A 20,233-nucleotide genomic window follows, 5' to 3' on the forward strand; every position below is an offset into this window, starting at 1 on the left:
TAGAAATTTTAATGTTTAAAAAACAAGTTATGTGTGTAAGACACTTGGAAATCCTAATAAGAAACTAAAAGCTGAATATACAAACACATGACAACTGTTCTTGGATCCCTTAGAAAGGTGAGAACACGGAGCAAACTGCTGCTCCCGGAATAAGAGAGACAGCCAGCCAAAAACAGGGAGTCGTCAATAACCAGAGATCCACATGTAGAAATGACCGTGGGAACCAGTGCCAGGGTAGGAAAACCTGAACTGTGATTAATGAATTTTTGAAAGTTTGGTGTGGACTTTTTTTTTTTTTAAAGATTTATTTATTTATTTATACAAGCTCTGGTACAGTCAGAAGTGCAGGAGGGTGAGAGAATTCACCAGAGCCAGAGTGGGGAGCAGAACAGGCCGACTGATGAAGTATACTGCTGAGAGGAGCAGCAGGAGGCAGGAGAGGTCTGTCACGCCATGTGGGACCCTCGCCTGTGGCCGGGGATGAACCAGCGCTGCAGAGGCTGCGGGCAGCTTCGCAGCCCAGCGCTCAATTGCTGCACCACCGGTGAGGCCCTTGGGTGGACATTTTTGAGAGTTAAAAATTCCATGGAGGGCCTCCCCGGTGGCACAGCGGTTGAGCGTTGGGTTGCGAAGCTGCCCGCGGCCTCTGCGGTGCCGGTTCGATCCCCGGCTGCTCCCCGGCCACCGGAGGAGGGTCCCACATGGCGCGCAGACCTCTCCTGCTGCCCGCTGCTCCCCTCAGCAGTGTACTTGGGTCCTTCTGCCTGCTCTGCTCCCCGCTCTGGCTCTGGTGAATTCTCTCACCCTCGCGCGCTTCTGACTGTACCCAGTGCATGTATAAACAAAACAAACAAACAAACAAATAAATAAATAAAGCATGCCTCTATTAAAAAAAAAAAAATTCCATGGAAACCAGTCATGGAGGGGGGCACAATATTGAGATTTACCTCCAGATATGAATTACATTTTTCTTCTCCTCAGAAACCATGCAAGCAGAAAGAATGGAGTGAAATACTTAAAGGTGTTAAGAGAAAAAATTCCACCAACCTAGATTTCTGTATGCTAGGAAATTATCCTTCACAAATGAAGGAGAAAACAAGATTTTTCAGATAAACTGAAGGACACTGTTGCCAGTAAACCTGCCTTGTTTAATGTTAAAAGAAGTTCTTTGGAGAGAAGAAAAACAATATGGATCAGAAACTTGGATTTACATAAAGTAAGGAAGAACATCAAAAAAGGAGTAAGTGAAGGTAAAATAACTTTCATTTTTCTCATTCTTAATTAATCTAACAGATAGTTTGCCCAAAATAATAATAATAACAACAATATTTGATTATGTATCCGTACGGACTTATCTATGGAGATAATAGAAAGGTCAGTGTTTGCCAAAGTTCTGCAGGAGTGTTGGAGAAGAGATGAATAGACAGAGCACAGGAAATTTTTAGCACATTGAAAAGTATTCTGTATGATATTATAATCATGTCACTATATAGGTGCTCCAATTCGTAGAATTGACACCAAGAGTTAACCTTAAGGTAAACTGTGGACTTTGAGTGATTATGGTATGTCAGTGTAGGTTCACCCTTGCTAAAAAACAGACAAACAAACAAACAAAAAATGCTACTGGTGAATGATATTAATAATCACGGAGGTTATGCATGTATAAGGATAAGGGGGTATATGAGAGATCTCTGTACCTTCCTCTCAATTTTGTTGTAAATGCACAAGTTTTTAAAAAAATTATTTTAAAAAGCATACATTGTTAACACTATATATGGTTCAGTGTCAGTAAAACATTTTGACTAAGGAAAATGAAACACCTTTTTATAAAAATTGCTTTGGAACCTTTAAAATTTCACATAGGCTATTGCAATTAAAACTCAAAATTCCCACACATTTTCAATGAACATGGACTCCATTGCTCACCATAAAAATTATTAAGGCCTATATGAATGCCATGGAGATTTGGGACTATTTTTTGGTGGTGGGAGTCCATAGATTTGGAAGGTCTTATAGTTTTGTTGAAAATAATTTGATTTGTTAGCTGTTCATATTTTCAATATTATAAATACTTCATTTTTTGTTAAGCTAATGATTATGAAAGTCAATGATCAGAATGTAAAACAAAAGCAATCTGTGCTATATTTGTTTATTTGAATTTATAATGTATCTCTAAACAAGAGATTTTTTTCTTTTCTGGTAAATTTTGCAGCATAAGAAATAGATCTTCTTTATCATATTAGCAATGATGTAACTGTTTTTCCTGAATGTTACTAAACTATGAGCAAAATCAGGAAAAACAAAATGAAACAGATACTAATAGGTTGGATTTATTTAATAAATAGCTAAGAATGGGATGTTCCACATTGCTTTTTCTCTTTTTAGTGTTCCATTTAAATGATTACTATGAGACCTAGGTCTCTAGAAAAATAAAAACAGTATATTATTTGGTAATGACAAAGTTGCTGTTCACATAACCCAGTGAAGGGCAAGCATTAAGAAATTTCAATCTCTTTGGCCTCCCTGGTGGCTCAAGGGGTTAAGCACTGCACTATGAAGCAAATCACAGCCTCTGCAGCAGAGTTTGATCCCTGGCGGGCCAGGGAGCAACCCATGTGGCGCAGCAGACCTTTCCTGTATTGCCGGCTGCAGTGTATTTCAGTCAGTCTGCCTGTTCTGTTCCCCACTTTGTCTCTGGTGAATCCTCTCACACCCCTGCATCTTTGTCCTGTACTCCGCTCTTGTATGCATAAATAAATAAATCTTTAAAAAAAAAGAAATTTCAATCTCTTCATTAATGAGATGATATATTCCAAAAGCAAAACCAGAGATCTTTTGATAGTTTTAAAAGGTTTCTTACCCAAGAAGCTCTCTGCTGTAACAATCATGTCAAAATTGCAGTAAAAACTAATGAAAAAAACAATTGGTGTAAAAGACTTAAATTACATATATTTTCTAGTATTGCTCACATATAGCATGAGGTAATTTAGGGGCAGCAGCAATACACTGCCAGTCTAAGACACAATTTGAAATATTTTATGTCCGAAATGTTTAAGTCAAGACATATAAATCATCTCATCTAATATTGCTTATCACTGCCTTCTGAGATAGACTAGATATATGTAATTTCTGTGCTTGCATTGGAGAAGCTTCCTCAGGTGCTTGTAAGACAGTTTTTCTTTCAATCCATAGTGCTTCTTTGCTTGTATGACATGGAAATAAAATAACAAACCTGCAATTTGCATGAGTTGATTTGTATTCAATGAATGTTGTTATCTAATTCATGCACAATGATATAACCAGATGTCATCATATCTACTTAGCTGAAAATATCACAATATTTTTTCTTCATCCACCTTTTCCACAGAGATCTACAGCCATTCTCATGTGTCTGTTATTTCTTAAAGGGGATCTCTTTGAGGATACTTCCAACCCTTAGATGTCATATTGATTTAGCTGGGCAGTTGCATAACATTGATATTATTATTTTTTTTCTTTAAGATTTATTTTTATTTATTTATTTATACAAACACTGGGTACAGTCAGAAGCACAGGAGGGTGAGAGAATTCACCAGAGCCAGAGCGGGGAGCAGAACAGGCAGAAGGACCGAAGTACACTGCTGAGGGGAGCAGCGGGCAGCAGGAGAGGTCTGCGCGCCATGTGGGACCCTCTTCCGGTGGCCGGGGGAGCAGCCAGGGATCGAACTGGCGCTGCAGAGGTTGCAGGCAGCTTCGCAACCCAGCGCTCAACCGCTGCACCACCGGGGAGGCCCAACATTGATACTATTTTTAATTGTAGTTCATACAAATTTATACAAAGTCCTCAGTTCTCAGAGTGAAAGACTCATTCTTTTTTCTAATCTTTCAGCAATTTATCTTTCAAGCCTTTCAGTCTCAATCTGTCAATGTAGTTTACCCCTGCCCAGTTTACTGATAATTAATGTAACTCATTTTCCTTTCATTTCTTTACATCTTAAATGCCACTTCCTCTTTGAAAGCTTACTTTTTTGATGCCCCCGCACATACCATCTTTAGATTGCAATTCTTGTTTTTGTTGTAAATTCAAAATTTAATCCACTAGCCTAAAGGTGCATCCTGAACTGAAAACAATGTCTTCATATAATGCTGGTTTATACAAGATAATTCATCTCTGTGTTACTTTGAAACACTTTACAGATAAATTGTTCACAGACACATTGTATGGTAGACATGGCCAGTGCTTTGCCTAGAGCCTCTCAGATGTTTGTTTGTTTGTTTGTTTGTTTTTTAAATCCTTCTTGACTACTCCTCTCCCAGTGCAGGCATGCTTTATCTTCAGTACTTCTCACCTAAGACTTTCTGGGGTAGGTTTGCTATCTTCAAAAGAATATTGTCCGATATGAGCCTTATTTTGTCTTCTTTCTTCTTACCAGTCTTACTAATTTCTCCTGGGAGGATATTAATAATAAATCACTTATTCAGAATCTGCTTTTGGGAATTCCAAGCTAAGTCATCTGGCAAAAACAAAAAGTCACACATTGAATCTCCATTTTTAAGAGCTCTTACTCTATTCCTATGCCTCATAGCAGTTCCATTCTAACTCCAGTAGCAACAGGAAGGGAAAAAAGAAAAGAAATTTAATACTTTTGAAATCTAACCACTGTCCCAATCAGTATAATTTTGATATTATTTATTTTTTTAATTTAAGAAGCAAGCCAAAAAGCACAAACTTTATTCCATGTACTTAATAAGACAATAAAAATACACTAGTAATCTTCAAATTTAATAAGTCAATGATTATTTTGTATTAGTCTTTTTTGAAGTTAGTCCAATATGGGATATTTGATTGACATAGGATGATACCAAATGACACATAATCCATTTAGCATTTAGAAAACATGCAAATTAGTTGTTGATGACTACTTCCAAAATCTTTTATGATTTTAAACCAAAATGTGTAAGTATAAAGACCAAAGCTTTAAAATAAATGCTTTCCAAGATATGATACTCTTAGGTAGCCCCAATGAAAGTAAACATGCTTAATAAGGCAGAAGAAATATGCTTTTTTGTCCTTCAACTATAAATACTTTGATATAACATGCTTTTAAGACTTTTGTATGGTGAAAAAATATGTAAAATATTCCATCTTTTAAAAGAGAAAGCTGTAATAAGTTTCATGGAAATACAACTTAACAAGTGGGACTGTATAGGAATAAAAAAGAAAACCTTTATTAAAAATAGAAATCATAACACTTTTCTGAATAGAATATTCTGCATTAATCATAAATTTAATGCATATTTAGGATAATTTGGGGGTAATTTCACTTGCTTTTTATTGTTTCTATTTGGGTTACGCATAATTATGGAGTTTAACTATAATTCTAATATAATTTTTCCCAATGGCATAGTTTATGTCTTTTCTAATTACATCTGTAGCAAAATCATTTTCAGGAAACCAGTTTTCTATGTCTATTATTTTTATACCACTGAAAACTGCCTCTTTTTTAAATCACCTTCATTTATTCCTTACCCTTTTCTTCCCTTGTGGAATTATATTCCATTAGCTGATGGCACAGGGGCTTTCATATCTTTCAGGGTTTTGGCATCAGAGGTACCCTTAACCATGCTTATTAGGCCTAGAGCATTCATTTCCTTGTAAGAAGAGAATTTTATGCTTTCCTTAGGATGTTTCCAGATGCTTTAATTTTCAGATACAGTTCAGTTTAGTATAATTACAGCTGTTTTAATCAGGAATATTTGAGAAATAATCTACATGGTAAAATGGAAAAGCACTAAGTAACTAATAAAAACAACCACAGTAACAAGATTTAATATCCTATATACCAAAGAGAAATGTATATTTTGTGATATTAATTATCAAAATTGCTAACACCACACAGTTTAGGCAAATAAATTGAAAGGATGGCAAAGTCCTTGAAATTTTAAGCATTCTTTGAATCTGAGTTTAAAATGCAGCACTATTAAAAGGGTGCAGCACTATTAAAAGGTGAATAAAGAATGAAAGACAAAATATACCAAGTAGATAATGGGAAGGAAGAACTTGCTTATAATCAACAGTATAAATTCATTGAATGAGTAAAGATAAAAAGTAGATTACAAAACATTATAAATATTATATACTAGTTCTGTTTTATTAAAAGCAGCTATGAGTTTCAAACAGCTGGGGATATTTATCCCATGTCCTACCTAAGTATTGTTTTCTCTGCTCTAAATATTACCAGTTCTTTTTTAATAACTAATGTGGCAGAAGTGCTAGTCCCTTCATCATTCTATCACGTTCTTCTACATATACACTGGCTTGATATTGTCCGATGACAGAAGCAGAACAGAAAACAATTTTCAGGGTATAGTCTGATCAGCCTCTTATAAGAGAGCCTACTTGAGCCCACATTTGGGATTTTGTTTTCTGTTACTGAAACTTCAGTTTTCAAGGGATTTTATGGTTTGATATCATATTGTTCATTCATATCATACATACTCCCCAATTCTTAGAGATTATGTGAGTACATAAAAGGTTAAATTCCTTGCAAACTATGGAAGCATTATTTATTGTAATTTAATGAACTTTTCTTACTGGTTCACGCTGGAACTTACGAAATAGAATGGACCGCAACATTTAAGAATAAAATTTGCCTTAGATGAGTTATTACTATAAGTTCAAATCAAATGTGGTTCTAAGTGGAAAAAAATAATTTCAAGAAAATTCTTTATAGCAAGTGTATTTTCTTTATAACAACTTCAAAAAGAAATATTATGCTCTTCAAAAAGAAGAATTTATAAGAACCAACATTTACTGAGTCTTTGCTGTGAGCAGTGGTTAACACTATGAAAATAAATCACAAATGATCCCTTTTTAGAAATGAGAAACTTATTTTCTGTGATTCTTATGTAAAGACAAAGATTACTTCACAACCTCTTTAGTAAAGCAGATACAGGCTTTTGGCAAGAGAGTTAGTTTAGGTGCTAGCTTCTCTTGCTTTAATTTTCAATTTTTCAGGATAATGAACTGATATTTGAGAAACCTCAAAGGAAATAATGTTCTTTTCAAAGCATAATGAAATAAAAAATTTACATGTTTGGTGTTTAGATCAATGACATTATTATTTGTGTTACTGTTGTTAATGATATTCAGGTAGTCCCATCTCTGACTTGTGAAGGAGTCTTCAAGTTATCATCTATATCCTTTTGCACAGCTCCAAATTTTCAGTTTACTTTAGGAGTGACAATTTGGAAAGCTGGAGCTTTTGTTTCTTTATTAGGAAGAGGTAGTTAGAGATAAGAAGTTGAATACTTAGGGTGTGCACTGGCTTTGTTAGGGGGAAATAATGTCCTGAGTGGTGGGTGAAAGTAGGGGATATCATATTTTTGGTAAAAGGATGAATTGTGTGTGCGCTTATACTTTATTTTTCAAATTAAAGATTACATGGTGTTTTACTTAACACCTTCTATTTTACTTTATTTTATTTTTTAAGATTTATTTATTTATTTATTTACACAAGCACTGGGTACAGTCAGAAGCGCCGGAGGGTGAGAGAATTCACCAGAGCCAGAGCGGGGAGCAGAACACGCAGAAAGAGGAAATACACTGCTGAGGGGAGCAGCGGGTGCAGCAGGAGAGGTCTGCACGCCATGTGGGACACTCACCAGTGGCCTGGGATTGAACCGGCGCTGCAGAGGCTGCGGGAAGCTTCGCAGCCCAGTGCTCAACCGCTGAGCCACCAGGGGAAGCCCAACACCTTCTATTTTAAAGGTGTATTTTTTCTCTTATGCAGAAAATCTTCATTCCTAAATCACCTTAGAGTGAATATTTGTTGTTTCAAAATAGCATAACAATGTCATTGTTCACTATAAGATAATTTCTGGTTTATTTTTATATAGTCTTTCTAATAATTTTCTTATATCTACATAGTCTTTCATTCCAAATGTCAATAGCTTTGTCAACTCTGAATGAACATTTGGGTTGTTTCTAATCTTTACTATTATAAATAGTACTGTAATAAATGCCCCCTTGTGTAAATTTGATTTTCTATTTTAGTCAGTAGCTGGCATAGCTTCCTAAAAGTGGAATTGCTAGATTAAATTGCTTATACATGGATATATAATTTTTCTAGATATTACCAAATTTCTTCCCATGGTGTTGTACCATTATATATTCCTACCAATGTGCGTAGGAAGACTGTTTTCTTCTCCAAAACCTTGCCATCAAAGAAAGTTGTTAAACTTTTGTAATTTTGCCTAAAAGATAGGTGAGAGAATTTTATAAATGTATTTATTTTATTTTATTTATTTATGCACACAAGATCTGGGGTGTAGGTCAGAGGTGCAGGGGTTGAGAGGATTCACCAGACAGAGTGGGGAGCAGAACAGGCAGATCTACTGAAATACGCTGCTGAGGGGAGCAGCAGGTGAGGCAGAAGAGGTCTGCTGTGCCATGTGGGTTAGCTCCTTGGCCAGGGATCAAACCCAGGCCTCAGTGGCTGGTGATAACTTGATAGTGCTGAGACTTTAATTTCTGCACCACCAGGGAGGCCCCTATAAATGTATTTTAATATATATTTTTCTAATAAGTGAAGATGAGCATCTTTTATATACTTAAAGGCCATATACATTTCTTTTTCTATGAATTTTTAATGTGTTTTGCCAATTTTAAAAATTATAGTTTTTGACTTTTCAATTTTTAGAGACTGTTTATATAAGCAATGACAACATTTTTATTGTTTTTGTTGTAATGTATGTAACATAAAAATTACTATTTTAACCATTTTAAGTTCAGTAGCATTCAGTACATTCACATTATTATGCTACCACTACCAACACTCACCCCCACCCATCTCCACAAATTTTTCATCTTCTTAATCCAAAACTCTGTATCAATTAAACTATAACTAGTCCTTCCTGACATTACTCCACCATTCTATTTTCTCTATGAATTCTACTTATCTCACATATGTAAAATCTCATAACATTTGTCCTCTTATGTCAGCCTTATTTAACTTAACACATTATCATGTTTATTATTACACATACAGTATGTGTCAGAATTTCTGTCATTTTAAAGCTGGATAATAATTCTGCTATGAGTATATACCACCTTTTGTTTATCCAAATATATAGATAGTCAGGACCTCCCTGGTGGCCTAGGGGTTAAGTCTCAGCACCACTACCACAAAGACCCAGAAGACCCACCATGATGGACTGAGTTCAATCCACATGGTGCAGTAGACCGCTCCTGTTTCGCCCGCTGCTCCCCTTAGCAGCGTATTTCAGTATTTCTGCCTTTTCTGCTCCTGATTTTGTCTCTGGTGAATCCTCTCATCCCCTACCCCACACACCTTTGGCCTATACCCCAGTTCTTCTATGCATAAATAATAAATAAGTCTTTATTAAAAACAAAAACAAAAACAAAAACATATAGCTGGCCAGATGTAACACTAGGCTGACCCTCAATCAGAAAACCCTGGACAGTTGCATGAGTTTAAAGGCTCTCTGGAGTCAAACTAGTTTACTTCTATTCATCTCTTCCAAATTCCAGTTCTTTTCAAAAGCAGTGATATGGGTAGTCTGGCTTTGCTTATACCTTCTGACCCACACATCCCACCATACCTAACACTTAGACAGATTCATTCATTCATTTAATAAAAATACCTATGGTGCAGTCACTGTGCAAACTACCGGAATTCTACATAAAAAGATAGGGACGGAGTAAATACATGCCTCACTCTAGAATATAAGACACTCTAGAATATAAGAGAACAAGGAATTTATCAATAAAACTTCTTTTGCACACATGTCTTACGCATTCTCATATGCATTTTATAAACATTAATTCTATTCTCATAACTTTCCTATGAGATAGATACTATTTATTATCATTCCTATTTTCACATATGGGAAAAATGAAACACTTAAATAGCTTGTGCATGTTCACAGAGTGATAGAATAGCTGAGCCAGGATTTGGACCCAGCTGGTCTCAACCACTAGGCTCTGCTGCTTCTCTTACACAGCCCTTTCCAAGCATAGGGAAAAATAAATACATGAAGTATACCATGATTAGCTTAAATGTATTTGTCTTCTACATCCAATAGCAAAATCCAACCAGATCGAGGAATACTAAATTCCACCAGAAATCCAAGTGTAGCTAAGTAATATTTTGATATATAATTTATGTATTTTCCTTCACCTAGTTTTCCCCCTACCCCTTTCTATATTCAAACCGATACTCTATGCCCCAATTGACCTCAGTGTAGAAATAGATCAAGCTCTATCCTTTCTGGGTTTTCTTTTAAAAATTAAACTAAGCCCACAGAAGTTACATTGCTTATAGAGGGTGCAAAATGAGAAAATATTGGTAGGAATAACCACAGTTTGAACAAAGTAGAAAAGAGAAGAACTTTTCCCAGGGAGGGAGGCTTTGGGCCAGGAATCAGCTTCGGCCTTCAGGAAATACCCATGGAGGCATAAGAGCCCAGTGTAAGTACTGGCTATAACTGGTGAGGAAGGATTACACGGAAGCACCACAGGCTGCCAGACAAGACAGAACAAAGCATGTGGAAAGAGACAAGGGTATGGATTCTGTAGGACACAATCAGGAAACCTTTTTCTGTCTTCATCCGTATTCTGGTGGCTAGATCTACCCCATCATCTTCCACATCTGAGAGATCCCGTATTTTTGGTGATTTTAACTTTTGGCTACCATCTGATTTTAGGTAAGCATAAGTCTAACTTTAATTAAAGTTTCTCCTCTTTTTCAACTGAAGTCTGACTGCTGGCCTTATTTGGCTACCAGGAGTAGGAATGCAGGTTATTTCTCCTACTGTCTTCTTCTAAAGTTCAACTGCTAACATCACCAAGTGCCAACACCCTGAGGTGGAGGAGGAGGACTGGGGGGAAAGAATAAAGGCCTTTTTATTTAGCTTTTGCTGTTTGTAATTCTACCAAAGATAGACCCTCTCTTGGGTTGTTTTTGCAAAAACCTCTTACCATCCACCCCCTCCCCATGTTCCCACACCCGAGTGGTATATGCCCACAGTCTCTGCCAGGCTTCTTTCACTTCATCAGGCAACTTCTGGAGCTGCCTCAAACCTGCAGTCCTCAAAACTCTGGAGTCCTCTTGGTGATGTGCAAAACACTAATATTATGACACATTTGGGGACTGGGGCGAAGGCGGATTCCAAGAGAGGCAGACAGTACATTTTCCTCCAAGTAGGTATGATAGGAAGCCCAGAGTCAGAAATTAAGTTGCAATCTAGAAAATAAATGAAAATTTCTACATTTGTGATTTGAAAGCCACATCTGCTAAAACAGTAAATACTCCATATAAATGTTGCCCTGGGAATTGCGTAATACATAGCCCTAATCATATATTACTGTACGCCAAGAAGTTTTTATTTATTGCAATAAATTTCCCTGGGCTTCCTCAGAATAGTTGTGGAGGACCATAAGTCAATCGCCATTATCCTATAGGAGGCTGAAGGAGTATATACTGTCTAACCAATTTGTAACCATGGAAATTTTGATGTCCACTGAGGAGTACCTTCTGATTTCTCATTCATCAGTTTAAAAACAGTTATATTTTTTAGAAGAGAAATATGGAGAAGTAAATTTCTTCTCCTTCTCTCCTCCCACTTGCTCTCCCTTTTGCTTCTCTTGTCAATTGAACAGATGTGGCTCAAAATCCTGTAGTCACTGCTAGTCACTAATTGCAAAAAGTTGATTTCTGTTCCCCATCTACTTCCTAGATTTTATCTTATCCTTGCTATGCCAGCAGGGGACCATCATATTTTGATAATTTTCTACTCCATTGATCTTCTCTGTTAATATTTAAGATAGTTAGCAAGGGAAAAGAATAAGTTACCTGAGTATTTACTCCATATTAATAATAGTTCTAAAGGAACAAAATTTCATACTTAAAAGTATATAATGCTACTATGTCACTGGATTTCACTTTATCTCTAAAGAGCTATTAACTGCTACTGGGTCAACTTTGACATGCTTAATTAATGGGGAAAAGAGAACAAAGAAAATAAGCCCACCTAATGGGTCCATGAATTTAAAAAAGGTGTCATGGTTGGCGGGTGGGGGGTGGGGAGTCTTTCAAAAAATCACACATTTATGTATTCTGCCTCTTGCTCTGACTTTCTTGTCAAATCTTTTTGATATTTCAATTACCCATCTCTGAATTCTTAGAAAGGTAACAAAATCTAAACCTAGAATATGTGTTAAACTTCTCAAAAAAGCCTTAAAAATTAAAGGAGGTGGAACAGAAACAGAAATGGCTGTTCTCAGCTCATAGCACAGAATACGTTTTTGGGAAGATGGCATGATTTCATAATAATTCAGGTCATCAGTTCAGACTGTTCAAATAAGGTCCATCCCTCAATTAGTTATGAGTTCTTTTACAATTGTTCTCAAAGTTCCCTAAACACCCATAAATGTCTATTCAGTGAAATTGGCAGCCCAAAGCTCTTATTCATTAAGTATATTCAAAAACACATTTTATAAACTAATTATGTATTTCAAACCAGCTAATTTTTCCTGATAAAATAGATGTTAGACTTGTAGATTTTATGCCATCATCTTTTCCATTGATTACTGACAGAAAGATTAGGGTTCCAAATAGTGTGGAATACAATTAAATAAAACAGTTTTAAATGGATGGAGGAGGGCATTTTATCCTAATGTGAATCATTTTATTTTAGTGAAACCTATTACACACATATATTTATTAGCCATTCACATACCCTCTAGACACTTATGTGTTATGCAAAACATAGTGATGGGCTGAGAATTATCCCAAGCTATTGTACTCAGTGGTAATTAACATCTCAAATCCTGGAAACAGTGCACTGGGTGGACAGTAAATGAGGTTAGAGATGATAGCTGGCAACATTATCTGCTGGGCAGCACATTTGAGTGGGAGTAGTTGTTCTAAATTCCATTCATGTCAAACCTCTCCTCAAAGCAGGTTACACCTCTTGACATTTTGATTTCTCCAGCATTAACAATTGTCAGAAATGCTTGGCAAGAGAGGACATTGGTGAAAATTCTCAAGGTCTTGTCTTGCTAGAGTTTTCTATTTCCTATCAACTAATAATTCATATATTAACTAAGTCATTCTTAAACCCATTTGGGTGTTCTCTAGTAGTGAAATCTTTAAAATACCCAAGGATGCTAGTTATCTCCCTAAGGTAATGGAAGTAGGATAGCATATAATACTCCTACATAGTGTATTTATATGATTGTATTTGGATTTATATAGTTTATGTCATGGTCTGCTTACTTTTTGTGAATGTCTATACTTGCATATATTGAAATTTAATAGTTTAAACCTTAAACCAGGAATTTTGACCTAAATTTGAGGGAAAAGGCAAAATAAAAACTTCTTAGCTGAACATAAGTGAAATGGAATGTTCTCAATTCTGGATGCATACTAGAATTACCCAAGAGATTGTTTTTAGAACACTGCATCCTTGGCTCCATGCAAAACCAATTAAATCAGAGTTGCTGAGGAGGCTTGGACACCAGCATTTTTTCCAGACGTTTCTGATATGTAACTAAAGTTGAGATCCACTAGAAAAGATAAGCCATCAATGAGTGAAAAAGGATATATCTTATGGCTGTGGACAATTCTGGGAAACAGGGCAAAAATTGTGCTTAGAGAATAATGGAATTGCCTCAGGAGCAGTTTTGCATACAGGGAAAAGCAGAGAACCAATGAAAACTTGACAGAACAAAGCAGGAAGGTGTGTAGGATCACCATACAAGGCAGAACTTGGTCTAGGAGGGCACTGAATCCAAATGACAGTACCATCATGTCCAAAGGATCTCTTAATCTAAGACACATCTGAATCTGTAACTTTGAAATCTCTAATCTGCAGAATATAGTAACTCCTCATTTTGTCTTAATTACAGATGGGTTCTTGGAAGCTACAACTTAAATAAAATTATGTATCCTGAAACCAATTTTACCATAAACTAATTAATATATAACTACCACATACTAACCAGTTACAGCACTGGCGCTCATTAGAGTACTTAATATAAACAAGAATTAAGTTCCTAGGGCATATTTCTATTCATCAGAATATCACCAAAATTCTAAATAAAGATGTAAAACACTTCTAATGTGAGACAATATTTTATATTCATTCATTCATTCATTCATTCATTCATTTTTCAACCTGCTTATTCCAGCTCAGGGTCAAGGTAGCAGGAGCCTAACCTGGCAGCTCATGGTACAAGGCTAGACCCAATTCTGTAAAGGATCCCTTCCATCTCAGGGCACATCACAGACACACACACACACACTGGAACAATGCAGTCATGCCAACCAACCTAATATGTACATATTTGGGATGAAACCAAAATACCTGGAAAAAACCCATGCACAAATAGGGAGTATGTGAAAAATCCACAAAGACAGTGGCCACAGTCAGAAATTGATTTTCTCATCAATGCAATAACAAATGACATTATTTAAGGTCTTGCTATGGTCAACAAATCCTACATTAAAAGACTTTTGAGCATCATAAAAATTGTTATTCATGTCTTACTCCTGAGGAGAAGTATGAGAGACACCATTACATCAAATGAGCCACTATTTATTAAGTACTTTATCTGTGCGAGATAATAGGAAAGATATGAATATAATAGAAGACATTTTCCCTGTCTCTAATGAGCATATTTCCAATGAGTTGGAAAGAATCGTAATAACAATGCTCATGTTACATATCATTGCAAATTTTCATTTTCAAAGTCTCAAATCATCCTTCTTCAGACTCTTTTTATTCAACAGAACTTATGAACCATTTAAAAATAGTCTATAACTAGTTGTCATGTTGTGGGTAAGACTGTAAATGCTATGGTTTTAGAGGAAGATGAGATCACTATGGATAGGGCTGATCTAGGAGAATGCTATATAGGAGGTTTAGACCTGAGCTGGGTTTGATGACTGAATTGGCTATAGCTAAGAGAAAAGAGGGTTTTCTGAGTCTGGGTGATGTCTTTCCCTGGTGTCGCTGTTTTCTGTTGGGAAGACAGAGACTGGTCTGATTTGCTGATATCCTAGAGACCTCAGTTTTTTAAAAAAAGATAATTTATTTTATTTGTTATTAATGGAAATAATATTGGGAGGCCTCACTGTTTTTATAGTATACACCAGCATCCCCAGAATTGTTGACAAGTCATATAATCCAACTTCTGGCAAAGACTGGATAATCAAACCTCCTAAACCACTACACTGTTTACAGCATTCTTTGCAAATTACACAGGCCCATCATCATAACAATCAAGGACAGAGTTAACTGAAATTTTGTCTAGAGGAGCAATATCATTGATATAATATTATATGACAAAATATTTTATGTTTCCAGACTTACAGGCCACCCTTTGGACACTCAACTTCATCAAGGTTCATGTTCTGGAAGAGGCTAGTTACCATCAACAAATATCATCAAGAATGGAATGAATGAGAATAATCTGAGAATGGTGAGTAAAAGGGAGAGAAGAGGCCCCCAGGGAAGGCAGGGTGCTAAGAGGAAGGAGACACTCAAAGGCAGCGGAGAGATAGCTAACAAATGCTGTCCACTCAATAGTTGCCCCTTAGGTATGATCCTGGAGTTTCTCCAGAACTGTAGCTTGCAAAGACTATCAACTGGCAGGGCCTGGGTCATTACCCACCAAATTGGAGTCACTGAGATGGAACCCAGGTATGCACTTTTAAAAGTGCCACAAATGGTACTGATGTACAAGCACATGTGCTTTAGAACAGTAATCTCAGGAAAAGTCTGGAATGGATCATTGGAGGCATACTCGCCTGAACTTTGATCTTAGACACAACAGACACCACAGGTACTAGACATCCCAAGGTTCTAGACAGTGGTTATCAAACTGATGTGTGTCACAATAGCTATTAAGTGAAGCTGTCTGGGCAGCAGAAATTTATGATTCAATGTGTTTTAGGTTCAGGCCAGGCTATCTCTTTCACAAGCTCCCCAGGTTATCCTGATGCAGGTGGTTTTGAGTGCTATAACTTGAAAAACATTGTGCTGCGTGTTGCCATAGCGTGGATCATAAACCATCCTGTGCGTTCTTGAGTGCCACCAACTGGTTGAAAAACCAAATAACCCAGAACACTGATTCTTCCAAGGAAGAAGTAGGACAACACACTCAGCACCCTGTTCTCCACATGTGGGTAGCATAGAATGACTATTTTTACACACTGCTTTAGACCGTGGTCTCCTCAGTAGGAAGTACATTTCCTCTAGATTGAAGTTGGAAAGAAGAGTTGTCAGTTGGGTAAAGGAAATGGATTATTTCCTCTGGGGTGATATTTCCATTTACGGTAAATTAACTTTCTTTTAAGAGAGGTTTTTTTTTTTTTAATATCAAGATAAGCTTCTTTGAAGGCAATTATTTGGTCTTGATTGAATACTACTTTTAATAGCAATGATAAAATGTCTTGAAATGTATCCCTAAAGAAAGAAGAACAGCCACCTAAACATATCTTGCAATATTCATGGTAGGAAACAAATGGCCTTTCTTATGCCTCTTATTAATATATATTTATATACAGCGTACACCACAGTAGGATCACAGTAGGATCAAAATCTGTAGCAAAGAAAGATTAAAGCCCAGTAGATGGCACTGTTTGCTACTTTTTACACGTTAATTCAGTGAGGAAACATTCTCTCACTCCCAAACCTATTTGCTTTTGCAATAATCTAAATCCAACCCCCATTTTTAAAAAGCATTACTTATGAGGAGTCCAATCATTATGTCCCTTTCTAGACCCATATTGAATAACTTTGTCACAATTTATTCAATAGAAAAGTACTTAAAGATGATTAATCTTGTCTAAGAGCAGAAAGCTTTTAACTTGTTCTTTTTCTTTCAATGCTACTAAGACAGCTGTATTTCTCCTCCCCCATCATCCCCCATGCACACTACAGATGCTCTCTCTTCAAAGAGATGGAGGTTCAAAAATCAATTTCAGACCAGGACTGCTCTTGTAATTAAATGAATTATGTTTGTATTGGGATTGTATCTAGCTATTCGCTAACATCATTTTTTTGCAAGTATTATAATACATTTGTGAACAAACATTGTGCTTTTTTGGCATAGAACTTATATATAATAAGTATAGGGAGATCACTGAAATCAGAAAGGGCACTGGTGTGACCTTTAGTGGTACAGTCTCAGTTCTAATCATGTGACCCTGGGTACAATCATTGATTAATTTTTATCGTGTATATAATCATAATCATAATACCTAATCTTTATGGTTATTATGAAAATGAAATGAGTATAAGCAGCCTGTGCAATGCATGATCCATAGCAGGTACACAAGTGGTAGGATCTGTTGTTTATGTCGTTGCATCAAACTTAATCTCCTGAAGTCAAGCATGCCTTACACAAAACTTCCTTCAAGAGCTTCAGAAAAATAAATTCCGTAATCTCTATTAGCAATACATTTCGTCCAAACATACCCCCAACCTGAGCAATGCTAAGTTACTGTGTTGTCTCATTGTGAGCATCAAACCTGTATTTTTAAGCTTCTTGGGCTTTGGAGGCACATGGAGGTGATTCAGCAAGCATCATTTACTGCTGAAGGTTAAAGCAGTTGTATCCTGTAATCTCCTACTCAGCTGCCAATACTAATTTAATACAGAGAGGTGAACACATGGCTGAAATGTTTAGTGCAGTATCTATTTATCTTATCTTGGTTTTATATTATGAAAATTATATATTGTCTACAAAAGCTAGTATTTCTAGTTAGTGATAGTTTCCCAACATCAGGGTGCTAAATACATCAAACTGCTAAGGTATTCTATGAATTAAAATTTGATATCTCTTGGCATTCAATTTTATGAAAATTCAGAAGCCAAGCAGAAAAAGATTAACAAAATGAACTGGAATATTCAGAAGGGAAAACATACCAACTAGTCAATAGAAAAGGGAGGGGGGAAACTGCCCTAACAACAACTTGAATTTTCTATATTTATCCATGTGTATTTGCTTCACTTGGTTGTCAATTTTAATTGGTCTGCAACATGCTGTGGTTCTAATGTATTCAGAATTTCAATTGTTATTTCTGCCATCTATTTTAGTATCTTTGAATGCCGCCTATTCCTAGTGAATAATGAGGGTTTCTCTCATTATAGAAATAAATAGCTTATTAAATTTACTGTTAGTTTCAATACCTGATGACACTACTGTATATAGGTGCAGAAAATGGGAAACTGTCCTCTTCACAAATCACATTTACTTTACTCAGAGCAAGAATGATTCATCAAGGTTGGTCCAGTGCTAATTAAGATTTTGTAAAGGTTAAAGCCAAGGCAGGTATATATCAAAATGTCAAGAGACCACTATTGATAAGCGTATATTTCCAATGTAATTGTTTTTTCTTAGATGCCAATACTATTTTTAAAAAGGAAAGACTCTTATTCTGCTTACGCATGTATATGTATCTATATAAACATTGCTGGTTTTAAAATTTGAGAGGCCCCATGATAAACTGAAAAGGGCACAGCTTTGGAGAAAAGCTAAATTCCTAGATAGATACTAGCACTTATTAGTTTTCTTACCTTGGGAACTTATTTAACCTTTCTGAAGCAGGACTTTGTCATCTATAAAAAATGAGGATAATAATACATGCCCTCCAGGAAGTGATTGATGTATTTTATACACAGTGCCTGTGTATTTTATCACAATGTAGGAGTTGCTCAATATGCTATTAAAAATTAATGCAGAACTTAGGTGAGCTCTGAAGCAACTTCACATACAAAAATTTGGATTTGCAACAATAAAAAATTGGTTGACAAAATTTTTAAACCTCATCATAAGAGAAATAAAAGCAGAAACACTTTAACTGTATCTATTAATACATTTAAATTTTAACAAAACAACACTGTATGAAACATTTTTAAGTAAAGTGAAATTTGCTGCAGAAAAAATAGAACCCCCAAGAGCAAGGCATTGCATTGATTCTAAGACATTCATTTGTTTACGCCTATTGGTGAAAATGAACCCCTTTCCTGGACTAATACCTAACAAGTACTTTTCTATGTTTTACTTTAATTAGAACAGGTTGGTGTTTATATATTTAGGCTTGCTAGTATAGTTAATGTCCATATGAATGTGTATATATATTCTTTTTCCCTTTTCAGGGATATTAGTTACCATGTACTCAATCAGTATATAAAAAGTAAAGATTAAGCCAAATATACATAAAGATGCTTGAAGAATATAAGATGTACTTCACTCTGTTGTTTATTTCTGCCTCTCAGATCCCCCACTTGATATGAAAAGTTGGAAGGAGTACTTAAAAATCTTAGTTTTCACAAAGAAATAATAAAATCAAACTATTATGCATTGATACTGAATGCATTAATGGATTCAGGGTTTTATATTCTAAAATTACTCAAAATGTCATTGGAATATATTATCATAAGGTCTTTGTTTTAAATAAGATTTTCTTCCAAGAGAAAAAAATTAATTGATGTTTTGTTTGTCATTTCTTCTGGAAGAGGAAAAACTGAACTAAGGACATGAGGTTAGGTCTAATTCAACATATGTGTGTTTAATAGAGGATGTGTGGGTGAAAAAAGGTTTTGTAGTATCTTGAATTGATTGTGATTCTGAAAAATACACTTAAAAATTCAATTTCTGACTTCCTCCATGAACCATTTTGAAAAGATATTTAACGAAAGATATTTTAATCTAGTAGCATTTTGTCTACTAAAATGCTACTACAAGATTAAATAGTAGACAATTAAAATACATCTGCAAAATGATAGCATCTTGCAAAAAGGATGTTGATTTGTTCCCTAAACTAGTGCAAATTTCAAACGTAGGCATCGTCATTTGATTCTGCCACCATCAAATGTTGTAGTACTCTCACAGCAACTAACATGTGAGCAACAACTTCAGCTGAAGTCTAATGTAGCTAATAAGATTCTGTTTCCTGCCATGTCTAAGGAAAGTGGTCACTGAGAAATGCGCAGCCATTCTCACAACTTCTCTTCAGTACTCTACTATTCCCCCACTCTTATTCAACAATCCAGCTTGTGTTCTGAACACTCTTCAAAGCTCCATGTAATAAACATATGTCTCAGAACACTTGCCACTTACAGGAATAGAGGACATTTATAGCAGACACTTGATTATAAACCATGTGTGTCCTGGTTTTAGTGTCTGGCTTCTAGGGTTTCTGAACAACCTAGAAGACTG

The sequence above is a fragment of the Talpa europaea genome, assembly GCF_964194135.1.
Source record: "Talpa europaea genome assembly, chromosome: 6".
In the NCBI taxonomy this organism is placed as follows: Eukaryota; Metazoa; Chordata; class Mammalia; order Eulipotyphla; family Talpidae; genus Talpa; species Talpa europaea.